This window comes from Schistocerca nitens, chromosome 1 (genome assembly GCF_023898315.1).
Source record: "Schistocerca nitens isolate TAMUIC-IGC-003100 chromosome 1, iqSchNite1.1, whole genome shotgun sequence".
Classification (NCBI taxonomy): domain Eukaryota; kingdom Metazoa; phylum Arthropoda; class Insecta; order Orthoptera; family Acrididae; genus Schistocerca; species Schistocerca nitens.
In genome coordinates this window covers 933,381,803-933,402,870 of record NC_064614.1, presented here as the reverse complement: position 1 = coordinate 933,402,870, position 21,068 = coordinate 933,381,803, and positions in this window count along the sequence as shown.

The window sequence follows — 21,068 nt, the reverse complement described above, 5'->3', positions numbered from 1 at the left end:
GACTATCGGCCTTCCCAATGAACGACCGCATGTTGCAGGTTCTGTACGGGCGTTTCTGGATACAGAAAATGTTGGACTGCTGCCCTGGCCAGCACATTCTCCAGATCTCTCACCAATTGAAAACCTCTGGTCAATGGTGGCCGAGAAACTGGCTCGTCACAATACGCCAGTCACTACTCTTGATGAACTGTGGTATCGTGTTGAAGCTGCATGGGCAGCTGTACCTGTACACGCCATCCAAGCTCTGTTTGACTCAATGCCCAGGCGTATCAAAGCCGTTATTACGGCCAGAGGTGGTTGTTCTTGGTACTGATTTCTTAGGATCTATGCACCCAAATTGCGTGAAAATGTAATCAGATGTCAGTTCTAGTCTAATATATTTGTCCAACGAATACCCGTTTATCATCTGCATTGTTTCTCGGTGTAGCAATTTTAATGGCCAGTAGTGTACAAAGAACAGAAATAAAAGTAAGGGGTTAGGACGAGAAGCTGGCTACAAAGGCGCCCTACTGATGCGCCGTTGGCTGGCGACTGCCCCGGAACGGGAACAGTTGGTGACGGCATTTCTGCACGCACACGCAGCCGCAGCCCAGGGCAGCAAGGCCACGGTCACAGCGGCCGCCGCTGTGCCAGGACCGCCGCGTTCCCGGGCCACGGCTGCTCTCACGCTGCGCTGCTCCGGTATGCTCGCGGCTGCGCCAAGGCCACGCCGGGTTCCGCTTCGTGCACCGCAAGCCCAGTGCGGGTTCCGTGTTTACGTGTGGCCCAGCGGGCTCCAGACCCGGCAAGTCACTCCAATTCTAATCTCTCTCTCTTTTTTTTAGATACGCTTTTCATTTTCTACTTTGAAAAGTAGAGGGGGTTGTGGGGTTGTTCGAGATTCGACCACTAGTAGAGATTAGTTGGTATGAGCTAAATGTCAGGCCCTAGTGGAGCAGAGGTGATCCCAATTCGGGAAATATGGAGGATCATTTACTTTCCCGGCATTTACCTTACAGCTGAAAGTAGGCTGTTTAGGGTTTTACGTTGGTAACGCCACGTAGCGCTCTGTGTGAGAATCACTTACTGTGCTGTGTGCAGTCTGTGGCTCGTTTGCATTGTTGGAATTTTCGATATTGTAGTGTTGGGCAGTTGGATGTGAACAGCGCGTAGCGTTGTGCACTTGGAGGTGAGCTCTATTGCAGTAGTTCGAGTAACGAAGAGTTTTGTGAGGTAAGTGATTCGTGAAAGGTATAGGTTATTGTTAGTGAGGGCCATTCTTTTGTAGGGATTATTGAAAGTGAGATTGCGTTGCGCCAAAAATATTGTGTGTCAGTTTAGTGTTGATCAGAATAAGCAAAGAAAGAAATGTCTGAGTACCTTCAGTTCTGCTCAGCTGTTTGAAAATCAAATAACGTAGAGGTTTTCCAGCACTGTCGTTTATAAAATTTTTCTAAGGGGATGTTTCACAGTTATGGAAAACCTCCCGTTATCTTTGATCGGAACTAGGCAATAATACGCTTACCAGACACGATATTAATGACTCGCGTAAGGGGGGACGATCATGAAAACGTACGCCGTTCAAAAGACGCGTCGAATCCACAATTCTGAAGACACAGCAATGAAATTTTTTTATCATGCTTCACCCGCAATTAACACATTCCTCGGATATATACAGGGTGGAGAAAAATTGTGTCACGAAATTTTAAACCCGGATAGTGATGCCAGTAGGAACCAGGATTACTAATGTTGTGTAGGTCGACAATGCACTATTTTTGAACTACGGGAACTCGGCGTCACGCGCTCCAGTTTGCCGTGGGATTGCCCTGTTGCCGTTCGTCGGTTGACGGACAGCGCTATGGTTGTCGGTTCACACACAAACGTCCCTCGCCCCGTCACTGCCCCAACATGATACGCACAAGTGTCGAATAGGTCTTCCTGTTTGTCTCCGCCTCACGTCAGAGGTATTCACACGTAAGCTTCGCTTCGGAGCACACACACGTCTCCTGCGATTTAGTCATACAGTAAGCATGGCGGCACAGTATTCCTTTCAAGAACAACGAGATATGATTTTTGTTTATGGACTAGCCGACTGTAGCGCGCATGAAGCTCGACGGTTGTGTGACGAACGGTACCCAGCAAGTCGCCACCCACACCCGCAACCGTTTACAGCAATTCACCGGCGACGTGGAGAAACAGGCTCGTTAGCGGGATATCATGGTGATGCTGGAAGACCTCGAATACGACGGGGTGCTGCATTTGAAGGGACTGCTCTCGAGCGCTTCGAGGAAGCACCTACGACAAGTACTCGAGGGATAGGACACGACATGGGGGTCATTCATTGGTTAGTCTGGGAGGTTTTGAGGGATGATGGCCAACATCCATCTAGTTTCCACCCTCTCCAGGACCTAAATCCTGTGGCGGATTATGAACACAGGCTAAGATATTGCTAGTGGTTTCTGCGACGTGTTGCACGAGATCCCGACTTCCCCGCCATTGTGTTGTTTACCGACGAGTGTACCTTCCATCGATACGGCCTTTACAACACTCGAAACGTTCATTACTAGACAAGTCCTCACGTCACGTACGTTTATGGACACCAGGAACGATTTTCGCTCAACATTTGGGCAGGCATTGTGGATGACCATCCGATTGGAAAGGTCTGTCTACCTCCTCGACTTACCAGGGCAAATTATCTTCACTTTTTGCAAGAAACTCTACCGGCCTGCTGGAAGATGTTCCCTTGGACATATGGCTATGCGTCTGGCTGCAGCATGATGGAGCGCCTGCACACGATAGTCGTGCTGAGTGCGGATATTTAAATGAACTCTTCGAAATTCGCTGAGGTGCTCGTAGGACATGCCCCCGCCATCACCAGACCTCACGCCACCGGGATTCTTCAAGGTTCTAGTTCGCCTACCCAGACGCGAACCACATAGAAACGAAGAGGAATTAACGGATCGCATTCAGTATACCGCCAATCACATCAGGGCAATGCCAAGAATCTTTGAAAGGGTTTGGCAAAACACCGTTCGACGTTACCAAGCTTGTGTCGCGTCAGAGGGTCGCCAGTTCGAGCATCTACTTTAGGTAAACGAATGTCCTAGCTACAAAAAGGCCCTTTTCAGGGTCGACACAATTTGTAAAAGACTTTTTATACGCGAACTAACAGCTGTTGACGGGTTTGTTCCCTGTACGTCTTATCATGAAGCTACAATGGATGTGTTGGGGCCGCGGCGGATTCGCCCCCAGGTTCCCAGAGTGCAAGGCTGGTGCGCTACCACTGGTATCAGCTATCCACGATTAAAATTTCGTGACACAATTTTTCTCCACACTGTATACAGTGTGTTACAAAATGGTACAGCCAAACTTTCAGGAAACATTCCTCACACACAAAGAAAGAAAATATGTTATGTGGACATGTGTCCGGAAACGATTACTTTCCATGTTAGAGCTCATTTTATTACTTCTCTTCAAAGTAAACAGCAACAGAACGTACCAGCGTGACTTCAAACACTTTGTTACAGTAAATGCTCAAAATGTCCTCCGTTAGCGAGGATACATGCATCCACCCTCCGTCGCATGGAATCCCTGTTGCGCTGATGCAGCCCTGGAGAATGGCGTATTGTATCACAGCCGTCCACAATACGAGCACGAAGAGCCTGTACATTTGGTACCGGGACTGCGTAGACAAGAGCTTTCAAATGCCCCCATAAATGAAAGTCAAGAGGGTTGAGGTCAGGAGAGCGTGGAGGCCATGGAATTGGTCCGCCTCTACCAATCCATCGGTCACCGAAACTGTTGTTGAGAAGCGTACGAACACTTCGACTGAAGTGTGCAGGAGCTCCATCGTGCATGAACCACATGTTGTGTCGTACTTGTAAAGGCACATGTTCTAGCAGCACAGGTAGAGTATCCCGTATGAAATCATGATAACGTGCTCCATTCAGCGTAGGTGGAAGAACATGGGGCCCAGTTAAGACATCACCAACAATGCCTGCCCAAACGTTCACAGAAAATCTGTGTTGATGACGTGATTGCACAATTGCGTGCGGATTCTCATCAGCCCACACATGTTGATTGTGAAAATTTACAATTTGATCACGTTGGAATGAAGCCTCATCCGTAAAGAGAACATTTGCACTGAAATGAGGATTGACACATTGTTGGATGAACCATTCGCAGAAGTTTACCCGGAGAGGCCAATCAGCTGCTGATAGTGCCTGCACACGCTGTACATGGTACGGAAACAACTGGTTCTCCCGTAGCACCCTCCATACACTGACGTGGTCGACGTTACCTTGTACAGCAGCAACTTCTCTGACGCTGACATTAGGGTTATCGTCAACTGCACGAAGAATTGCCTCGTCCATTGCAGGTGTCCTCGTCGTTCTAGGTCTTCCCCAGTCGCGAGTCATAGGCTGGAATGTTCCGTGCTCCCTAAGACGCCGATCAATTGCTTCGAACGTCTTCCTGTCGGGACACCTTCGTTCTGGAAATCTGTCTCGATACAAACGTACCGCGCCACGGCTATTGCCCCGTGCTAATCCATACATCAAATGGGCCACTGCCAACTCCGCATTTGTAAACTTGCACTGATTGCAAAACCACGTTCGTGATGTACACTAACCTGTTGATGCTACGTACTGATGTGCTTGATGCTAGTACTGTAGAGAAATTAGTCGCATGTCAACATAAGCACCGAAGTCAACATTACCTTTCTTCAATTGGGCCAACTGGTGATGAATTGAGGAAGTACAGTACATACTGACGAAACTAAAATGAGCTCTAACATGGAAATTGAGCGTTTCCGGACACGTGTCCACATAACATCTTTTCTTTATTTGTGTGTGAGGAATGTTTCCTGAAAGTTTGGCCGTACCTTTTTGTAACACCCTGTATGTTGTTGTTGTGGTCTTCAGTCCTGAGACTGGTTTGATGCAGCTCTCCATGCTACTCTATCCTGTGCAAGCTTCTTCATCTCCCAGTACCTACTGCAACCTACATCCTTCTGAATCTGCTTAGTGTATTGATCTCTTGGTCTCCCTCTACGATTTTTACCCTCCACGCTGCCCTACAATGCTAAATTTGTGATACCTTGATGCCTCAAAACATGTCCTACCAACCGATCCCTTCTTCTAGTCAAGTTGTGCCACAAACTTCTCTTCTCCCCAATCCTATTCAATACCTCCTCATTAGTTACGTGATCTACCCACCTTATCTTCAGCATTCTTCTGTAGCACCACATTTCGAAAGCTTCTATTCTCTTCTTGTCCGAACCAGTTATCGTCCATGTTTCACTTCCATACATGGCTACACTCCATACAAATACTTTCAGAAACGACTTCCTGACACCTAAATCTATACTCGATGTTAACAAATTTCTCTTCTTGAGAAACGCTTTCCTTGCCATTGCCAGTCTACATTTTATATCCTCTCTACTTCGACCATCATCGGTTATTTTACTCCCTAAATAGCAAAACTCCTTTACTACTTTAAGTGTCTCATTTTCTAATCTAATTCCCTCAGCATCACCCGATTTAATTTGACTACATTCCATTATCCTCGTTTTGCTTTTGTTGATGTTCATCTTATATCCTCCTTTCAAGACACTGTCCATTCCGTTCAACTGCTCTTCCAAGTCCTTTGCTGTCTCTGACAGAATTACAATGTCATCGGCGAACCTCAAAGTTTTTACTTCTTCTCCATGAATTTTAATACCTACTCCGAATTTTTCTTTTGTTTCCTTTACTGCTTGCTCAATATACAGATTGAATAACATCGGCGAGAGGCTACAACCCTGTCTCACTCCCTTCCCAACCACTGCTTCCCTTTCATGCCCCTCGAATCTTATAACTGCCATCTGGTTTCTGTACAAATTGTAAATAGCCTTTCGCTCCCTGTATTTTACCCCTGCCACCTTCAGAATTTGAAAGAGAGTATTCCAGTCAACATTGTCAAAAGCTTTCTCTAAGTCTACAAATGCTAGAAACGTAGGTTTGCCTTTTCTTAATCTTTCTTCCAAGATAAGTCGTAAGGTCAGTATTGCCTCACGTGTTCCAACATTTCTACGGAATCCAAACTGATCTTCCCCGAGGTCGGCTTCTACCAGTTTTTCCATTCGTCTGTAAAGAATTCGCGTTAGTATTTTGCAGCTGTGACTTATTAAACTGATAGTTCGGTAATTTTCACATCTGTCAACACCTGCTTTCTTTGGGATTGGAATTATTATATTCTTCTTGAAGTCTGAGGGTATTTCGCCTGTCTCATACATCGTGCTCACCAGATGGTAGAGTTTTGTCATGACTGGCTCTCCCGAGGCCATCAGTAGTTCTAGTGGAATGTTGTCTACTCCCGGGGCCTTGTTTCGACTCAGGTCTTTCAGTGCTCTGTCAAACTCTTCACGCAGTATCTTATCTCCCATTTCGTCTTCATCTACATCCTCTTCCATTTCCATAATATTGTCCTCAAGTACATCTCCCTTGTATAAACCCTCTATATACTCCTTCCACCTTTCTGCCTTCCCTTCTTTATTAGAACTGGGTTGCCATCTGAGCTCTTGATATTCATACAAGTGGTTCTCTTCTCTCCAAAGGTCTCTTTAATTTTCCTGTAGGCAGTATCTATCTTACCCCTAGTGAGACAAGCCTCTACATCCTTACATTTGTCCTCTAGCCATCCCTGCTTAGCCATTTTGCACTTACTGTCGATCTCGTTTTTGAGACGTTTGTATTCCTTTTTGCCTGCTTCATTTACTGCATTTTTATATTTTCTCCTTTCATCAATTAAATTCAATATTTCTTCTGTTACCCAAGGATTTCTACTAGCCCTCGTCTTTTTACCTACTTGATCGTCTGCTGCCTTCACCACTTCATCCCTCAGAGCTACCCATTCTTCTTCTACTGTATTTCTTTCCCCCATTCCTGTCAATTGTTCCCTTATGCTCTCCCTGAAACTCTGTACAACCTCTGGTTCTTTCAGTTTATCCAGGTCCCATCTCCTTAAATTCCCACCTTTTTGCAGTTTCTTCAGTTTCAATCTGCAGTTCATAACCAATAGATTGTGGTCAGAATCCACATCTGCCCCTGGAAATGTCTTACAATTTAAAACCTGGTTCCTAAATCTCTGTCTTACCATTATATAATCTATCTGAAACCTGTCAGTATCTCCAGGCTTCTTCCATGTATACAACCTTCTCTCATGATTCTTAAACCAAGTGTTAGCTATGATTAAGTTGTGCTCTGTGCAAAATTCTACCAGGCGGCTTCCTCTTTCATTTCTTAGCCCCAATCCATATTCACCTACTATGTTTCCTTCTCTCCCTTTTCCTACTGACGAATTCCAGTCACCCATGACTATTAAATTTTCGTCTCCCTTCACTACCTGAATAACTTCTTTTATCTCGTCATACATTTCATCTATTTCTTCATCATCTGCAGAGCTAGTTGGCATATAAACTTGTACTACTGTAGTAGGCATGGGCTTTGTGTCTATCTTGGCCACAATAATGCGTTCACTATGCTGTTTGTAGTAGCTAACCCGCACTCCTATTTTTTTATTCATTATTAAACCTACTCCTGCATTACCCCTATTTGATTTTGTATTTATAACCCTGTAATCACCTGACCAAAAGTCTTGTTCCTCCTGCCACCGAACTTCACTAATTCCCACTATATCTAACTTTAACCTATCCATTTCCCTTTTCAAATTTTCTAACCTACCTGCCCGATTAAGTGATCTGACATTCCACGCTCCGATCCGTAGAACGCCAGTTTTCTTTCTCCTGATAACGACGTCCTCTTGAGTAGTCCCCGCCCGGAGATCCGAATGGGGGACTATTTTACCTCCGGAATATTTTACCCAAGAGGACGCCATCATCATTTAATCATACAGTAGAGCTGCATGTCCTCGGGAAAAATTACGGCTGTAGTTTCCCCTTGCTTTCAGCCGTTCGCAGTACCAGCACAGCAAGGCCGTTTTGGTTAATGTTACAAGGCCAGATCAGTCAATCATCCAGACTGTTGCCCCTGCAACTACTGAAAAGGCTGCTGCCCCTCTTCAGGAACCACATGTTTGTCTGGCCTCTCAACAGATACCCCTCCGTTGTGGTTGCACCTACGGTACGGCCATCTGTATCGCTGAGGCACGCAAGCCTCCCCACCAACGGCAAGGTCCATGGTTCATGGGGGGAACACCCTGTATATAAGGAACTTAAAAATTTTATTTTCAAAAAATATATGTACTTTTTTCTCAGAAAAATTCAAGTGATTTCTACAAAATTTTCTCTATTTAATCTCTTTGCATATAGTAACCTTCATTATAACTCTGTTAGTATAATATAAAATTCATGCACATTTCCAAGCTCTTTGTCCCAAATCTCCGCTTATACTAAGAATTTCAAAATTTACTCTTGACACAAGATTTATTGGGCTTATAGAATTAAGCAAGTAACTTTAGTCCTCTAGGAAAAAGCTACATAAACTTTAAGAAATAAAATTTTCTTGAATTTCAATTTAAAGTTTAACCTAACGCTTTCTCTTACGCCATATCTTCAGACTCAGGGTCCTCTTTACCTTGAAGGCTTCTGTTGTGGTTTCTTCTTTTCTCCCTTCTTTCCTTTACCAGGCATTCTACTGACTTTTCAATTGCAGAGAGGCACTGTGAATCTAATTTTCTCAAGATGTCTTGAGTGAAATTTCTTATCTTAAAGCCTGTTCTCTGAAATAGCTTCATTCTCTCTACGTTCCCATCATTAAATACAACTGCATCGTAAGTTTCAATTCGCAATGTGGTTTTGGGGCATAATTTCCATATGACTGAATTTAGAGACCTGTTTGTATTCTGGGTTTTGCCGTGAAAACACTTTCTTAGAAGTTCATAATCGGCCAGAAACATTAAGTAGGCTTGTTACCATCCAGGATATAATTTGGAAGACTCTCCTTGTGACTGTAGTGGTTGTTATCTCTCTGAGCCTGAAGACGTTTACACTTGCTAACGTGGCACAGATGATTAATGTGACGTTCATCTGTTGACACCATGTGGCAATTTATAGCCTATACTGCGCTTTTAATGTCACTTACACTGGATAGGTTCTGTCTGATAGCCTTGCCAAAATGCACTTGAAGAAGTCTATCATCTTTGTGAATCTGTTACGTCCAACAGTCCCCTTTCGATCTTCCAACTTCTTCCCCTTCGTATCACTGACAAGTTTCCGTAAACTATATCTGCAATATATCTCAGCCTTCTAGATGTATTGTATGCAAGATTGCTTGAAAGCAATCCACAGAATCGTTGTTCACCGTGCTAGTATTGAAGTGTTGCATCAAAAAGTGGGTGTGGCAGACAGCTGCTTTACTTGGCTCGCCTAAATTAAAGATATCACCCATAGCTTAACACAAGAAGCTCTATGGTAGCAGGTTAGTCAGAGTCTGGTCAGGCACATTTACATCAGGGACTACATGCTGATACCCGCCTGAGACTCCAGGGCAGCCAGAGTCATAATATCATTGACATAGCAGAAACGAGGAAGCCGCTATAATGTTGGTAAACTGCCAAGCTATGGTTCTATTCTGGATTATATTATGGGCAACAAAGGCTTGGCAAAACAGGCACAAGCCAAAGCTGTATAGATACCACCCATTTTACGAAGATAGAATCCAGTTCATCAACTTCCAGCTATGAGGGGGGGGGGGGGGGGGGTGCACACCAGTCTATGAACTCAAATGGGTCAACAGACTGTAGCCACCAGATGCTGTCCCCACAAGCTATGGGCCTGTTGTCTCTGTGAAATATGAATGCTGCTGACTTGGAATCTCTCAACAAGGTAGTAGGTGACCTCATGGCTAACTTGAATCTGCCACTGGCCACCTACTCTGCCGAGCATGGTCCGTGCCTGGGCACCTAGTCACCTAGCCCATTATTGCCAGTGTGGGCAAAATCAGTAGCTGTCAATCATCATGTGCGAGCAAACACCGTTGCTGATCTCCATCGCCTACGTGGACATACATCATCACTGTCAGCCGCCGTCAACCTCAAACATTTGATACTGCATGCCTGGAGTAAACCGCACTGCGTTAGAGTCAGACGCCAAAGCTGCCTACACCTGCCAACACTTGCTACCCAACTTCAGGCCCTGCGTCAGTACCGTCAAGGGACTGCCGTCTGTGCCAGTGTTTGCTGCTTGGAGTGACGCCACTTGCTGCCATGACAAGAGGCCGCTTGCTTACTGAAGCACACTTCACTACCCGAGCTCACCTGGCGCCTTGGAGGGTGCTGGCTGCTGCCCAGCACCATCACGGCTGTAGTATTTTAATATGGAATAAAATATTAACTCAAAATGCTGTTTTCATGAAGGGTCATTTGAAAACCACCTTAAGGAGATTTTTGCTGACAAAATTGCTCATCAGGTTACTGTTGTTTCGCCGCAGCTGCTTTACTTGGCATACTGTAATCAAAGTAAATAAGTCACCCACAGTTCAACACAAGAAGCAATGTGGAAGCAAGTCAGAGTCAGGTCAGGCACACTTACATCAGGGACTACAGGCTCGTGGATAACTGCAGGCTGTCTTGACAACCAGCAGGCCATCTCCACCACCTCCTGCAGAGGTCATTTACCCATGGCCTCTACACTGCTGCCCTCATGTGTTTTTACCTGCCACTGAATGACCTACAGCCGACTGTGGGCTGTAGTTCCTATGTCCCTACTACTACCATGTAATACCGTTTCTTAATGCAGGCTCCTGATGGAGGAGAAAAGGTCTCCACAGGTTTCTTCAGGTATACCATACCCAGCTGCAGTGTATACCATATCCAGCTGAAACAACTAATTGATTATTACACACAGAAAATGAAGTAGTATTCATTGATATGCAACATGCACTACTCTAAATAGTCCCACACATCTTCTGTGGAGTTAAGACCGACAGTGTCAGCAGGCTAATGGAGATACAACAGGCTGCCTCAGTGTTCATCAAACCAAGAATGTGTGGGTGTTGTTCTGTGAACATAGTTCCTGTGATCTTCGAAGACGTGAATATCAACAACTCACCCAAAACGTCGCAGAACCACTTTCGGCCTGAATAACACCCTCCACACACTACGGGCTGAATGTATCATTGGATGGTCGCTGCACTCGACGCCTGGAATCATTTGAAAAGACGAGAAAGCTGGCTTCGTCGGACAATACCAGAACCCCTCTAGCCCTGTTTGACCATTTTAAGACGTCTAGTTTTACTTGAAACTGTGAGTAATTGACTTCTGTCAAGATACCCGATTCCAAATATCCATTGCATACTGTTATATTCGCCATTTTCGCTCGGGAACTGAGTGATATGAACCTGTAGTCACTGACAACAACAATTCCTGTTAGACATGAAGCCTATTATCGTTGAGAAGACGGGAGTCTTGTTTCCTTTCCTTGTCAGTTCGGATAGTTTTATGATCACAACTCTTTCAGTGTCTTATGTGGCTGTGAGAAGTGTGGCATGTCTTGTAGACATGACGGACATTCCGCTTTGATACAGCAAATAATCGATCAATTCTCCTCACGGTGTGACCGTGGACACGCCCGAAAACGGTAGCTCCTGTATGTCATTCTGTCCCGTCTCCAAGTCGATACATCTTACTGCATTAATTTCTTACAACCGACTGCCACATACACTCTATTTTACTCCCATGACTACGCCAGCGGTGCAAATTCACACGATCGTGAATCAAAGCTGCCAGTGTGCTCCTTTAAGGGGAACATTCATGAAATTGACAGAAAAGGTAAATTTACAATTTATTTTTTATTCGTTAGTAAAACTCATATAAAATATGCTCCCAAAGTTTGAAATTGCCCCCAAAGTGCCTGAAAAATAACCATTGAAATGAAAGTCAATCACAGTCCAGTATTTTACCGGTCATTAAAACGAAACAGGCAATCATTATGTAGCCGCCAGCTTGGCCATAATCAGAAGTATCCGAAATGTCTCAATTTCACACCATGTTCAGACTATCCAAGCGATCTGAGTTTCGGGTAAACTGGTGGCATGTCCAAAAGTATTGGATCGACAAGGATTTTGTGTGAGTTGACCCAAGGTTCAAAAGTATTTGAGCAGTCTGAATCTTGCATAAACTGGCGTCACTTTCAAAGGCATCTGAAGGAGCCGAGTTGCGCAATCCAAACAGCCACCCCAGCTGCTCCTTGGTACCATGCTCAAAAATTTGTGAATGAACTGAACTGTGCAAATATAACAGCCAACTAACTGTTGCAGGTGGAAGCAAGGATGACAGGGTGTAACATCTGCACATATTTGTCAGCATGCAGCTTAGTCCTCACTCTGAAAGGTATTACATGATTAATCCAAGCAACGGACGAAGGAGACGGAATATTCTGTCTGTTAAGGAAATTCAGACAGGACAATATGGGCAAAAATCCATGGACCTTGAATATCAGCAGGGACTGTTAAAACCGGTGGAGGCTCTATAATGGTGTGGGTCTGTGCAGCTGAAGCGATATGAGACCCCTGATACGCCCAGATACGACTCTGACAGGTGGCACGTACGTAAGCGTCCTGTTTGATCACCTGCATCCATTTATGTCCACTGTGCATTAGGCGGACTTGGACAGTTCCAGCAGGACAATGCGACACCCCACAGGCCCATAATTGCTACAGAGTGGCTCCAGGAACACTCTTCTGAGTTTAATTATTTCGGATGGCCACCAAACTCCGCTGACATCAACATTATTGAGCATATCTGGGATGCCTTGCAACGTGCTGTCCAGAAGAGATTTCTGTCCCCTTGTATTCTTACTGATTGGTAGACAGCCCTGCAGGATTAGTGGTGTCAGTTCCCTCCAGCTCTACTTCAGACATTAGTCGAGTCCATGCCAAGTCGTGTTGCGGCACTTCTGCGTGCTCGCCTAGGCCCTACACGATATTAGGCAGCTGTTCCAGTTTCTTTGGCTCTTCAGTGAATATTGTGTCGATGGATATAGTATGTTCCATGTATCAACGTAAACACTGTTATTTGAGTGACAAACCTTTCTGTATTTGTAGTGTATCTAATCCGACTTTGATCCACTTGCCACTTAAATGTGGTAGAGAATCTTTTAATACTACTGGCATTAAGTGCAAGAGCTCGTGTGGGTTGCCTACATGCATGGGCAAGACTTCACAATCCTTGGTAGTGGTAAGCAACACTCCTGCATATGCATAACGTTATCATCATCCTATGACCCACCAACTCACCTTTCAATGATATCATCACGCTCCTCTCCCTTTCCTCATTTCTTCTGCCCCTTCTGCCTCTCTAGTCAATCTCAGTGTGATATTTTAGTGGGCATTAAAATGAAGCAGCCAATGACAGCGGTATTTTAATGAAGCAGCTAGAATCTCTTCAACTGCGGAAAAATGATACCTTGTTCAAAGACATACAATATTGCCATGTCAAAAAAATGTAAGCTTCGCTTGCGTTGACGTCGTGTTCAAAGATATTTGCACTACACACACACTCACGCACACACACACACACTACTGGGTGAGGGCAATGATATCGTTTGACTAGACATTACTGGGTGGGGCAGTGATGGTCAATTTACAGGGTGACTGCCATTACTCACTGGATACTATTTAGTGGCGTAATGATGATCAGTTTATGAGGGTGACTGCCATTATTCCCCAGATACTATTGGATAGGGCAAAGATGGTCATCAGACATATCATCTCACGTGTGCTCTCTGTCTGCCTGTCTCTCTCTCTCTCTCTCTCTCTCTCTCTCTCTCTCTCTCTTTCGCCGGCCGAAGTGGCCGTGCGGTTAAAGGCGCTGCAGCCTGGAACCGCAAGACCGCTACGGTCGCAGGTTCGAATCCTGCCTCGGGCATGGATGTTTGTGATGTCCTTAGGTTAGTTAGGTTTAACTAGTTCTAAGTTCTAGGGGACTAATGACCTCTGAAGTTGAGTCCCATAGTGCTCAGAGCCATTTGAACCTTTTTTTTCTCTCTCTTTCTCTCTCTCACACACACAGACACACACATTTCCCATAAACATCAATCTGATTTTTTTTGTACTGTGTTCAAAAAATTATAAGTAAGCAAGCTTCGCAATTTGTTATACATCCACACATATCTGAGAAACATTAGCATCAGTGCGTGAATATGTATGCAACGTGTAAATATGTATGCCTGTGTGTAAATACATCCTGTTTGTATTTTTTCTGAATGAGTAACACAATATGTATGCACGAATACAAAAGCAGTATGTTCTGGAAAAAAATATTTTAAAATGTTAAAAAGGAGCAATACATACAAAAAACCTTAAAAACTTGAACTAAAATCATCAAAAAAGTTAAAAAATTGTAAATGAAAGAAACAAAAATAGTTTATCACATTTCCTTTGAACTTCATGTGCGTGTGTGATTGTGTGAGTACATGTCTAAATAGAATAGTTTTTAAGTCCCACCTCCCGCTAGCTGTCCAAGACATAGTAGTTTTAAGTGTGAGTTCCACCCAGTTCACTTTTGTGCAGCTGTTTGGGATGAACATTTTAGGACCATCTGCTTCATAGTATTATTAAATTATTTCAGCTGTTGAGGTGGAAAATGTTTAGAGCCACCTAGCTCTATGTATAAGTTAAGTCTAATGTTTGGGTGGAATCTCACTAGTAACAGTAATAATATTCGTGTAAGAGAAATTGTACCTCTCCAATAACTGTAATCAGTACTGTAATGTAAAGTAAAAAATTTGTTCAGCCGGTGCTATAATTTGTAAAACCAAGAACTGTGAACAAACAAATTTCAAACAGTAACAAGAACAGTGAATTTTAAAGCAGTATTACATCGTGTATTGTAATAAGAACAAGTTTTGTGGATGTAAAGCTGTGTTACTACTGTGAATATATTTGTCTGAATACAAAATTGTTATTCGTAATTATGCTTCTTTGTTGTTATTTTACAAATCGCTGTATATAAAGGATGCGCAAGGTGGCCAAGCATGAGTGAGATGACGTTTAAGGTGAAGGACAACAAAATATGTGTAACGAATGCATGGGCCTTCGATTATCGTGCTGCAAGTATAGGTTTTTAGGAACAGGCGGCGCGTTACCGTGTCCGCTTTTAAAGACATAGCAAACATGTCTGACATTATATCTCCTGTGCTTAAACAAAGCCACAGACGTAAGATCTCGGCAAAGCTACATACTAAATACGTAGGAGCTAGGTAGAAAGAAAGAACAGTGAATTTCATTTCATTAATCTAACTCAAAAAGTAATTCTTACATTTTTATAAGCAATTGTTTCTACACCAATATACAAACGCTTCGAACCACTAGTGGTTAAATTATATACTTAACTGGTATCTTCTCATCCACAACATCCTCACTTTGTCCATGTATTATCACTGGAATATTTTGCGATGTCGTGTATGATGGGGGTCTGGTAATGACCTGTGTCTTGCTGATTAGGGCCACCAGTGCACTTCAGCAAGTCAGGGGCTGGCTGGGTGTCTTCAAGAGACAATAACAGGTGAATGTCCTGTTCCAACAAGTTGATCAGGTGTGCGACAGGATCCCAGGGCGCTGCCATTGCTGTGTGTCCTGACTGGCTGGGGCACGTCGCTGTTGCAGACATGGCAGGCTGGAGGACGTCGCATCCACTGATGAGCAAAGAAGAGAAACCAATATACGTGTTGATAGAAGCACAAAGACTTTATCTTCCTCACATGATAGAAAACACAGACATTAATCAGGGGTACATACTTTTCTGCGGCTTTTCCTATTCTGTTTCTGATGCGGCTGAGTGGCGCTGGACGATCTCGACTGGAGCTTCATGCTGAGTGACTGATTGCAACTGAAGCTGCTGGGCCTGCCTTATACCCCCAACGTGATCAGATGCTGCGTTGCTATTGGCTACTGTCAATTTCAAGCGTCTCTGGTGGTATAATTGTGTTAGAGGAGGAGGGGGTGCACTTGGACTTTCTGTGCAGGAGGACCATTGTTCGAGTCCCTGAAAGGGCACCGCCATTTTTAATTTAGCGCCCGATGAAAGGGTGGCGTGGGAGGTCAGCACAGCCCTGGGACAAAGACATTCCAGGAAAAATTCGAAATTCCCGCCAAAATTCTTAATTCGCGTCATAAAGGTAGGTTTGGAACGGGGTGGGCAAGAGTGGGGAGTGGGTGGGGTGTAAGTAGGCTGTTTAGGTTTTTTTATTGATAACGCCACCTCAGTATGAAAATCACCGGCTGTGCCGTGTGCAGTCTGTGGCTGCTTTGCATTGTTGTAATACTCAACCATTGTAGTGTTAGGCAGCTGGCTGTGAACAGCGCGTAGCGCTGGGCAGTTGGAGGTGAGCCGCCAGCAGTGGTGGATGTGGGGAGAGAGATGGCGGAGTTTTGTAATTTGTCATGATATCAAGGTAAATACATTGTTTGTTCTCTATTAATATCTTTCATTTGCTAACTATCCCTATCAGTAGTTAGTGCCTTCCATAGTTTGAATCTTTTATTTAGCTGGCAGTAGTGGCGCTTGCTGTATTGCAGTAGTGGGAGTAACCAAGATTTTTGTGAGGTAAGTGATTTCTGAAAAGTACAGGTTAATGTTAGTCAGGGCCATTCTCTTGTAGAGAATTTTGAAAGTCAGATTGCGTTGCGTTAACAAAATATTGTGTGTGGAAAGTCAGATTGCGTTGCGCTATAAATATTGTGTGTCAGGTTAAGGACAGTCGTGTAAAATTGTTCAAAAGGGGACGTTTCATATGGCGACCCTGCCAGGATACCTCACTGGAATCTTCTGATTTTTTCCTTGTAGTTTGTGTAATTAGTGTAGATTTTGTTTATTGCTAGTGCGTAATTATAGAGAGAATTTCCTTTGTAGTTGTAGTTTTTCATTGTTGTACAGTAAAACAGTTGTGGCATGCATGTAGATTTGCAGCAAGTATTTCGCAGCTGCGCTTGCAATTAACTAGATATTATTTTCAGTGCTATGTTAATGTGTTTTCTTATTTTTGCTCTTCAAATTGTGTTTTTCTGTGTTGTCGTGTGAAATACTATGACAATAATGGCGTGTGAAAAACGTAACACTAGGCTCCAAAGCAAACTGAGAAATAATAGTGACGACGAGCGTAGCTTGCCAGCACCACTGTGTAATGAATTAACAGATGTTCAAAGTAATAATTTGGTAGCTGTGCATAGGGAAATGGAGTGGGCTGCAAACAATGGTGTAGACAGCGAAACAATTAGAGAACAGGGAAGCATTATCGATCGATCGGTCGGCGACAGCTCGCCTCAGGAATCCGAAACGACAGGAAACAATCTCGCAAATGCTGTGAATTCAGGATTTGGGTCCTCACCGTTTTCTCAAATGAGTCAAGACACATTTTCTGCTTGTCAAAATGTGAATGTTTCCGGTGCAAATTCACTGCCGAAAAGCACTGAGGAACATGTTCCAGACACCAGTGCATTGTTATTACAATTAATACAACAAATGGGACAAACACAACAAAAGCTTCAAAAGTTAGACACAACGCTCGAACAAAATCAGAAACAAATGGGACAAAATCTTCAAAAATTAGACACAATCGAACAAAATCAGAAACAAATGGAACAAAATCAGAAACAAATGGAACAAAATCAGAGTCAAACACAGCAACAGCTTCAAAAGTTAGACTCATTGGAGCAAACTCTTGAACAAACACGTGAGGATTTAACTAATGAGTTACATCACATTGAATCGAAATGTCAAAAAGTCTGTAACGACGTAAAAACACAAAATTGTGAGCATTTCCAACCTATTTTTTCGCGGCATGAAAATGCACTACAGAATCACGAAGTAGCCATAAAAGAACTGCAAACTACTGTTCATGAAAATCATGAGACCTTGCAAGCTAAATTTGACTCAGTTGCATCTACCGATTCGGTTACGCAACTTGCAAAAACCCAGGAAAACTTAAAAGACACAGTAGAAAGACACATGGAGGAAATTAGTACATTATCAGAGAAAGTAGTTGAACTTTCGGATCAGCTAAATAATTTATCTACGAAGGTAGATGATAATCTGAATGACACAAAACCGGTAGTCTTTAATGACACAGAAGAGTGCGAACAAATTAGGAAATTCAAACAAAATCAGAATCAAATTAATACGCAACACCAAAGAGAAATCCGCGAAGTACAAGATCAGCTGACACAGGTAGTACAAGAATTACGTATTTCGGAGGACACTCGCGCCCCAATACGGGAAGAGGGACTTAGCAATATGGAACAGCCACAAAATAATAACACAGGACACTTCGGAAATTATGACAGAAATTGGCAAGGTGCACCGAATTTTGAGATGGAACCGCCGAAACGACGTAATAATGACCGACTCGCCGACATGATGACTTTGACTATAAGCTGTTCATTACTACACGTAAATTCAAAACGTTTAAAAATTCTGCCAACGACATTCATCCACAAGCGTGGCTCCATCAATTCTCTCATTGTTTTCCCCCTAACTGGTCGTTAGAACACAGATTAGAATTTATGTGTGGCTATTTAGAGAATGAACCAGCTGTAAGAATGCATTCGGTCATTCACGATTGTCATAGTGAAGGAGAATTTTACCATGCCTTCCTCTCAGCATATTGGTCTCAAGCCACACAAGACCGAGTAAAACATGGCATCATAATGATGAAACATTTCGAACAATCTGAATTCTCCAGTCTTGTGAAATATTTTGAAGACATGTTGCGTAAGAATCAGTATCTTTCTAACCCATACAGCCCCTCAGAACTCATCCGAATTTGCTTAATCAAATTACCTGAACATTTACGGCATATTATTTTAGCTGGACGTTGCAAAGACGACATTGAAGCTTTTCAGGGACTGTTACAAGAACTGGAAATTGACACTGACAATCGCGGAACACGAGAACAGGAACACAACAATTACAGGTCACATACGTCACAATTCCGTGACGACAGAAACAAGAACTGGACACGACAAGGCTATTCTCACAACACAAATCGTGACCAAAACAGACACCACCCGTATGACAACCGTTGGCAGAGTAATAATAGTTACAGAGAAAGATCGCATTTCCGTAGTAATGACTATGACAGAGACAATCATAGAAACAGACAATATGGGAACCAAAACAATTATTATTATCAAGGGAGGCAGAATAACTTCAGACGCAACAGTTCGGCGCACAGTTACGATTCAGGGAGAAATTCTCCACCACGTGACGGACAAGGAAGAAACTACGGAACCTACCGACATGACGACAGACGATATATTCGTAATGACAGACCTGAATTGCATCAGAACTGGCGGGATTTAAACACGGCAGGGCCCTCTCGGCAAGGTGAATTTCTAGAAGTTCGGTCTCCGAATCCCATTAACGACGCGCGCCAACAATGACCCGCACCGCAGGCAGACACCTGCGCCGGCTGGCTCCGAGAAAAATAACATTGACGCTAACCTTGAGAAAAATTCCAGTATTCTTTAACGACGTATACCGCATGTTAATTGCATTGTTCAAACTCTGAGTACTATGAAGAGCAAAGGTTTACACCACATTTCACACGTAAAACCGTTTATTGAGAGATAATGTGCTTTTTTAACTTGAGATTTTAATGCAACATTTTGGTTTACTTGCAAATACATTCTGAAATTAAAGTGCTTTCTGAGAGATACCAGATGACACAGAGGTTAGTTTATTTGACAGCTACACGACTATATCACGACGCTACTAATGTGTGACACAATTTACCTTGTTGCTTTTGCGGTGTATCTGTTTTATATCTGCACAGTTTTTCTGAATTCTTCTGGAAAGTAAAACATGTTTTAGTAGTAACTCTTGTGGTATAGCAACAATGAGACAGCCTTTTTCGTGGCACAACAATACGTTACAGTACAGTATTTTCTTCATCACAACAATAAGCGTAATAACTAAGATATCTATACGCAAAGCATTTCACTTTTGTATATCATCAGGTAAGTACATTGACTTCTGTAGAACTTAGCTTTCGGAGGACGATAACTACGAGACTTCCACAGAGATTATCTTACAACATGACGCACAGTTTAGCGCTACAGGACACGTATTTGAGTGATTAATTTTGTACTTCAAACATTTATTTTTTAAGATTTTTAAATTGCAAAGAAAGTTTTCCGTCATACATTTCATTCCATTGATGTAATTTGTAACACCTGAGGGTATAATTACATTTATCCTCAGGGGGGTACACGCTTACTTTGTGTACCATGTGTGTGGCAACCACAAGGAACCCTAGCTAATATGGTATTTGCTTATACAACTTTACACATCGGTACCATATTTCTCTAACACATAAATTACACAGCTATCTGATTATTTGACAGAGAAACAAACATTCTTTTTACTACATCAGTGACACATGTTTACACAATTACACAGTTGGATAACTTCACACTTATGAAACTGTATTTTGTCTGTACTTTGTGAACTGTTCATATTTTTTCGGAACCATTGTGATACTATGAGAGCTTTGAATGATGTATTTGGTATGGGATCATGATTTTAAAGTACGTTTGAGGTTGATGACACTATTGAAATGAGCAGAGAATTTTTTTAGGTTTTGAAATTATTGGAGGAAGCTACGACGTTTTTGAGATTTGACTGAGGTTTTATGATGTTATTATTATGATGACGATGTGTATTATGCTGCTGAGGTATGTTTATGGTCAAGAAGCTGATGCTATATGAGGAATTTGATTATGTGTCGACGATATATATATATGTGTAATAAGGTAAGGAGTAATGAATAGTGATTTAGGGACTCTGCTTTGTGGAAAAGGATGTTGGAAACCAAGAATCGTATTTTAGAATTATGAAATGTGTGTAAATGCGTGAATGTATCACAATGCCGACGAAAATTTTTTTGGACGCTGTTATATTTATAGGATTTTGTTTCTACAGATTTGTAATCCAAATTCTTGACCTGTGAAATATTTTTATATGAGTCACTGTAGCGAAAACTGCTGTCGTAAATATTCCGGGATGAGAGGTAAGTGACCGAGACGTAATTCGTTGTGAGCGGCCACCTGTGCCAGCCACCTGGAGAAACAGCCATTAGGTGAAGAAAAAAAAAA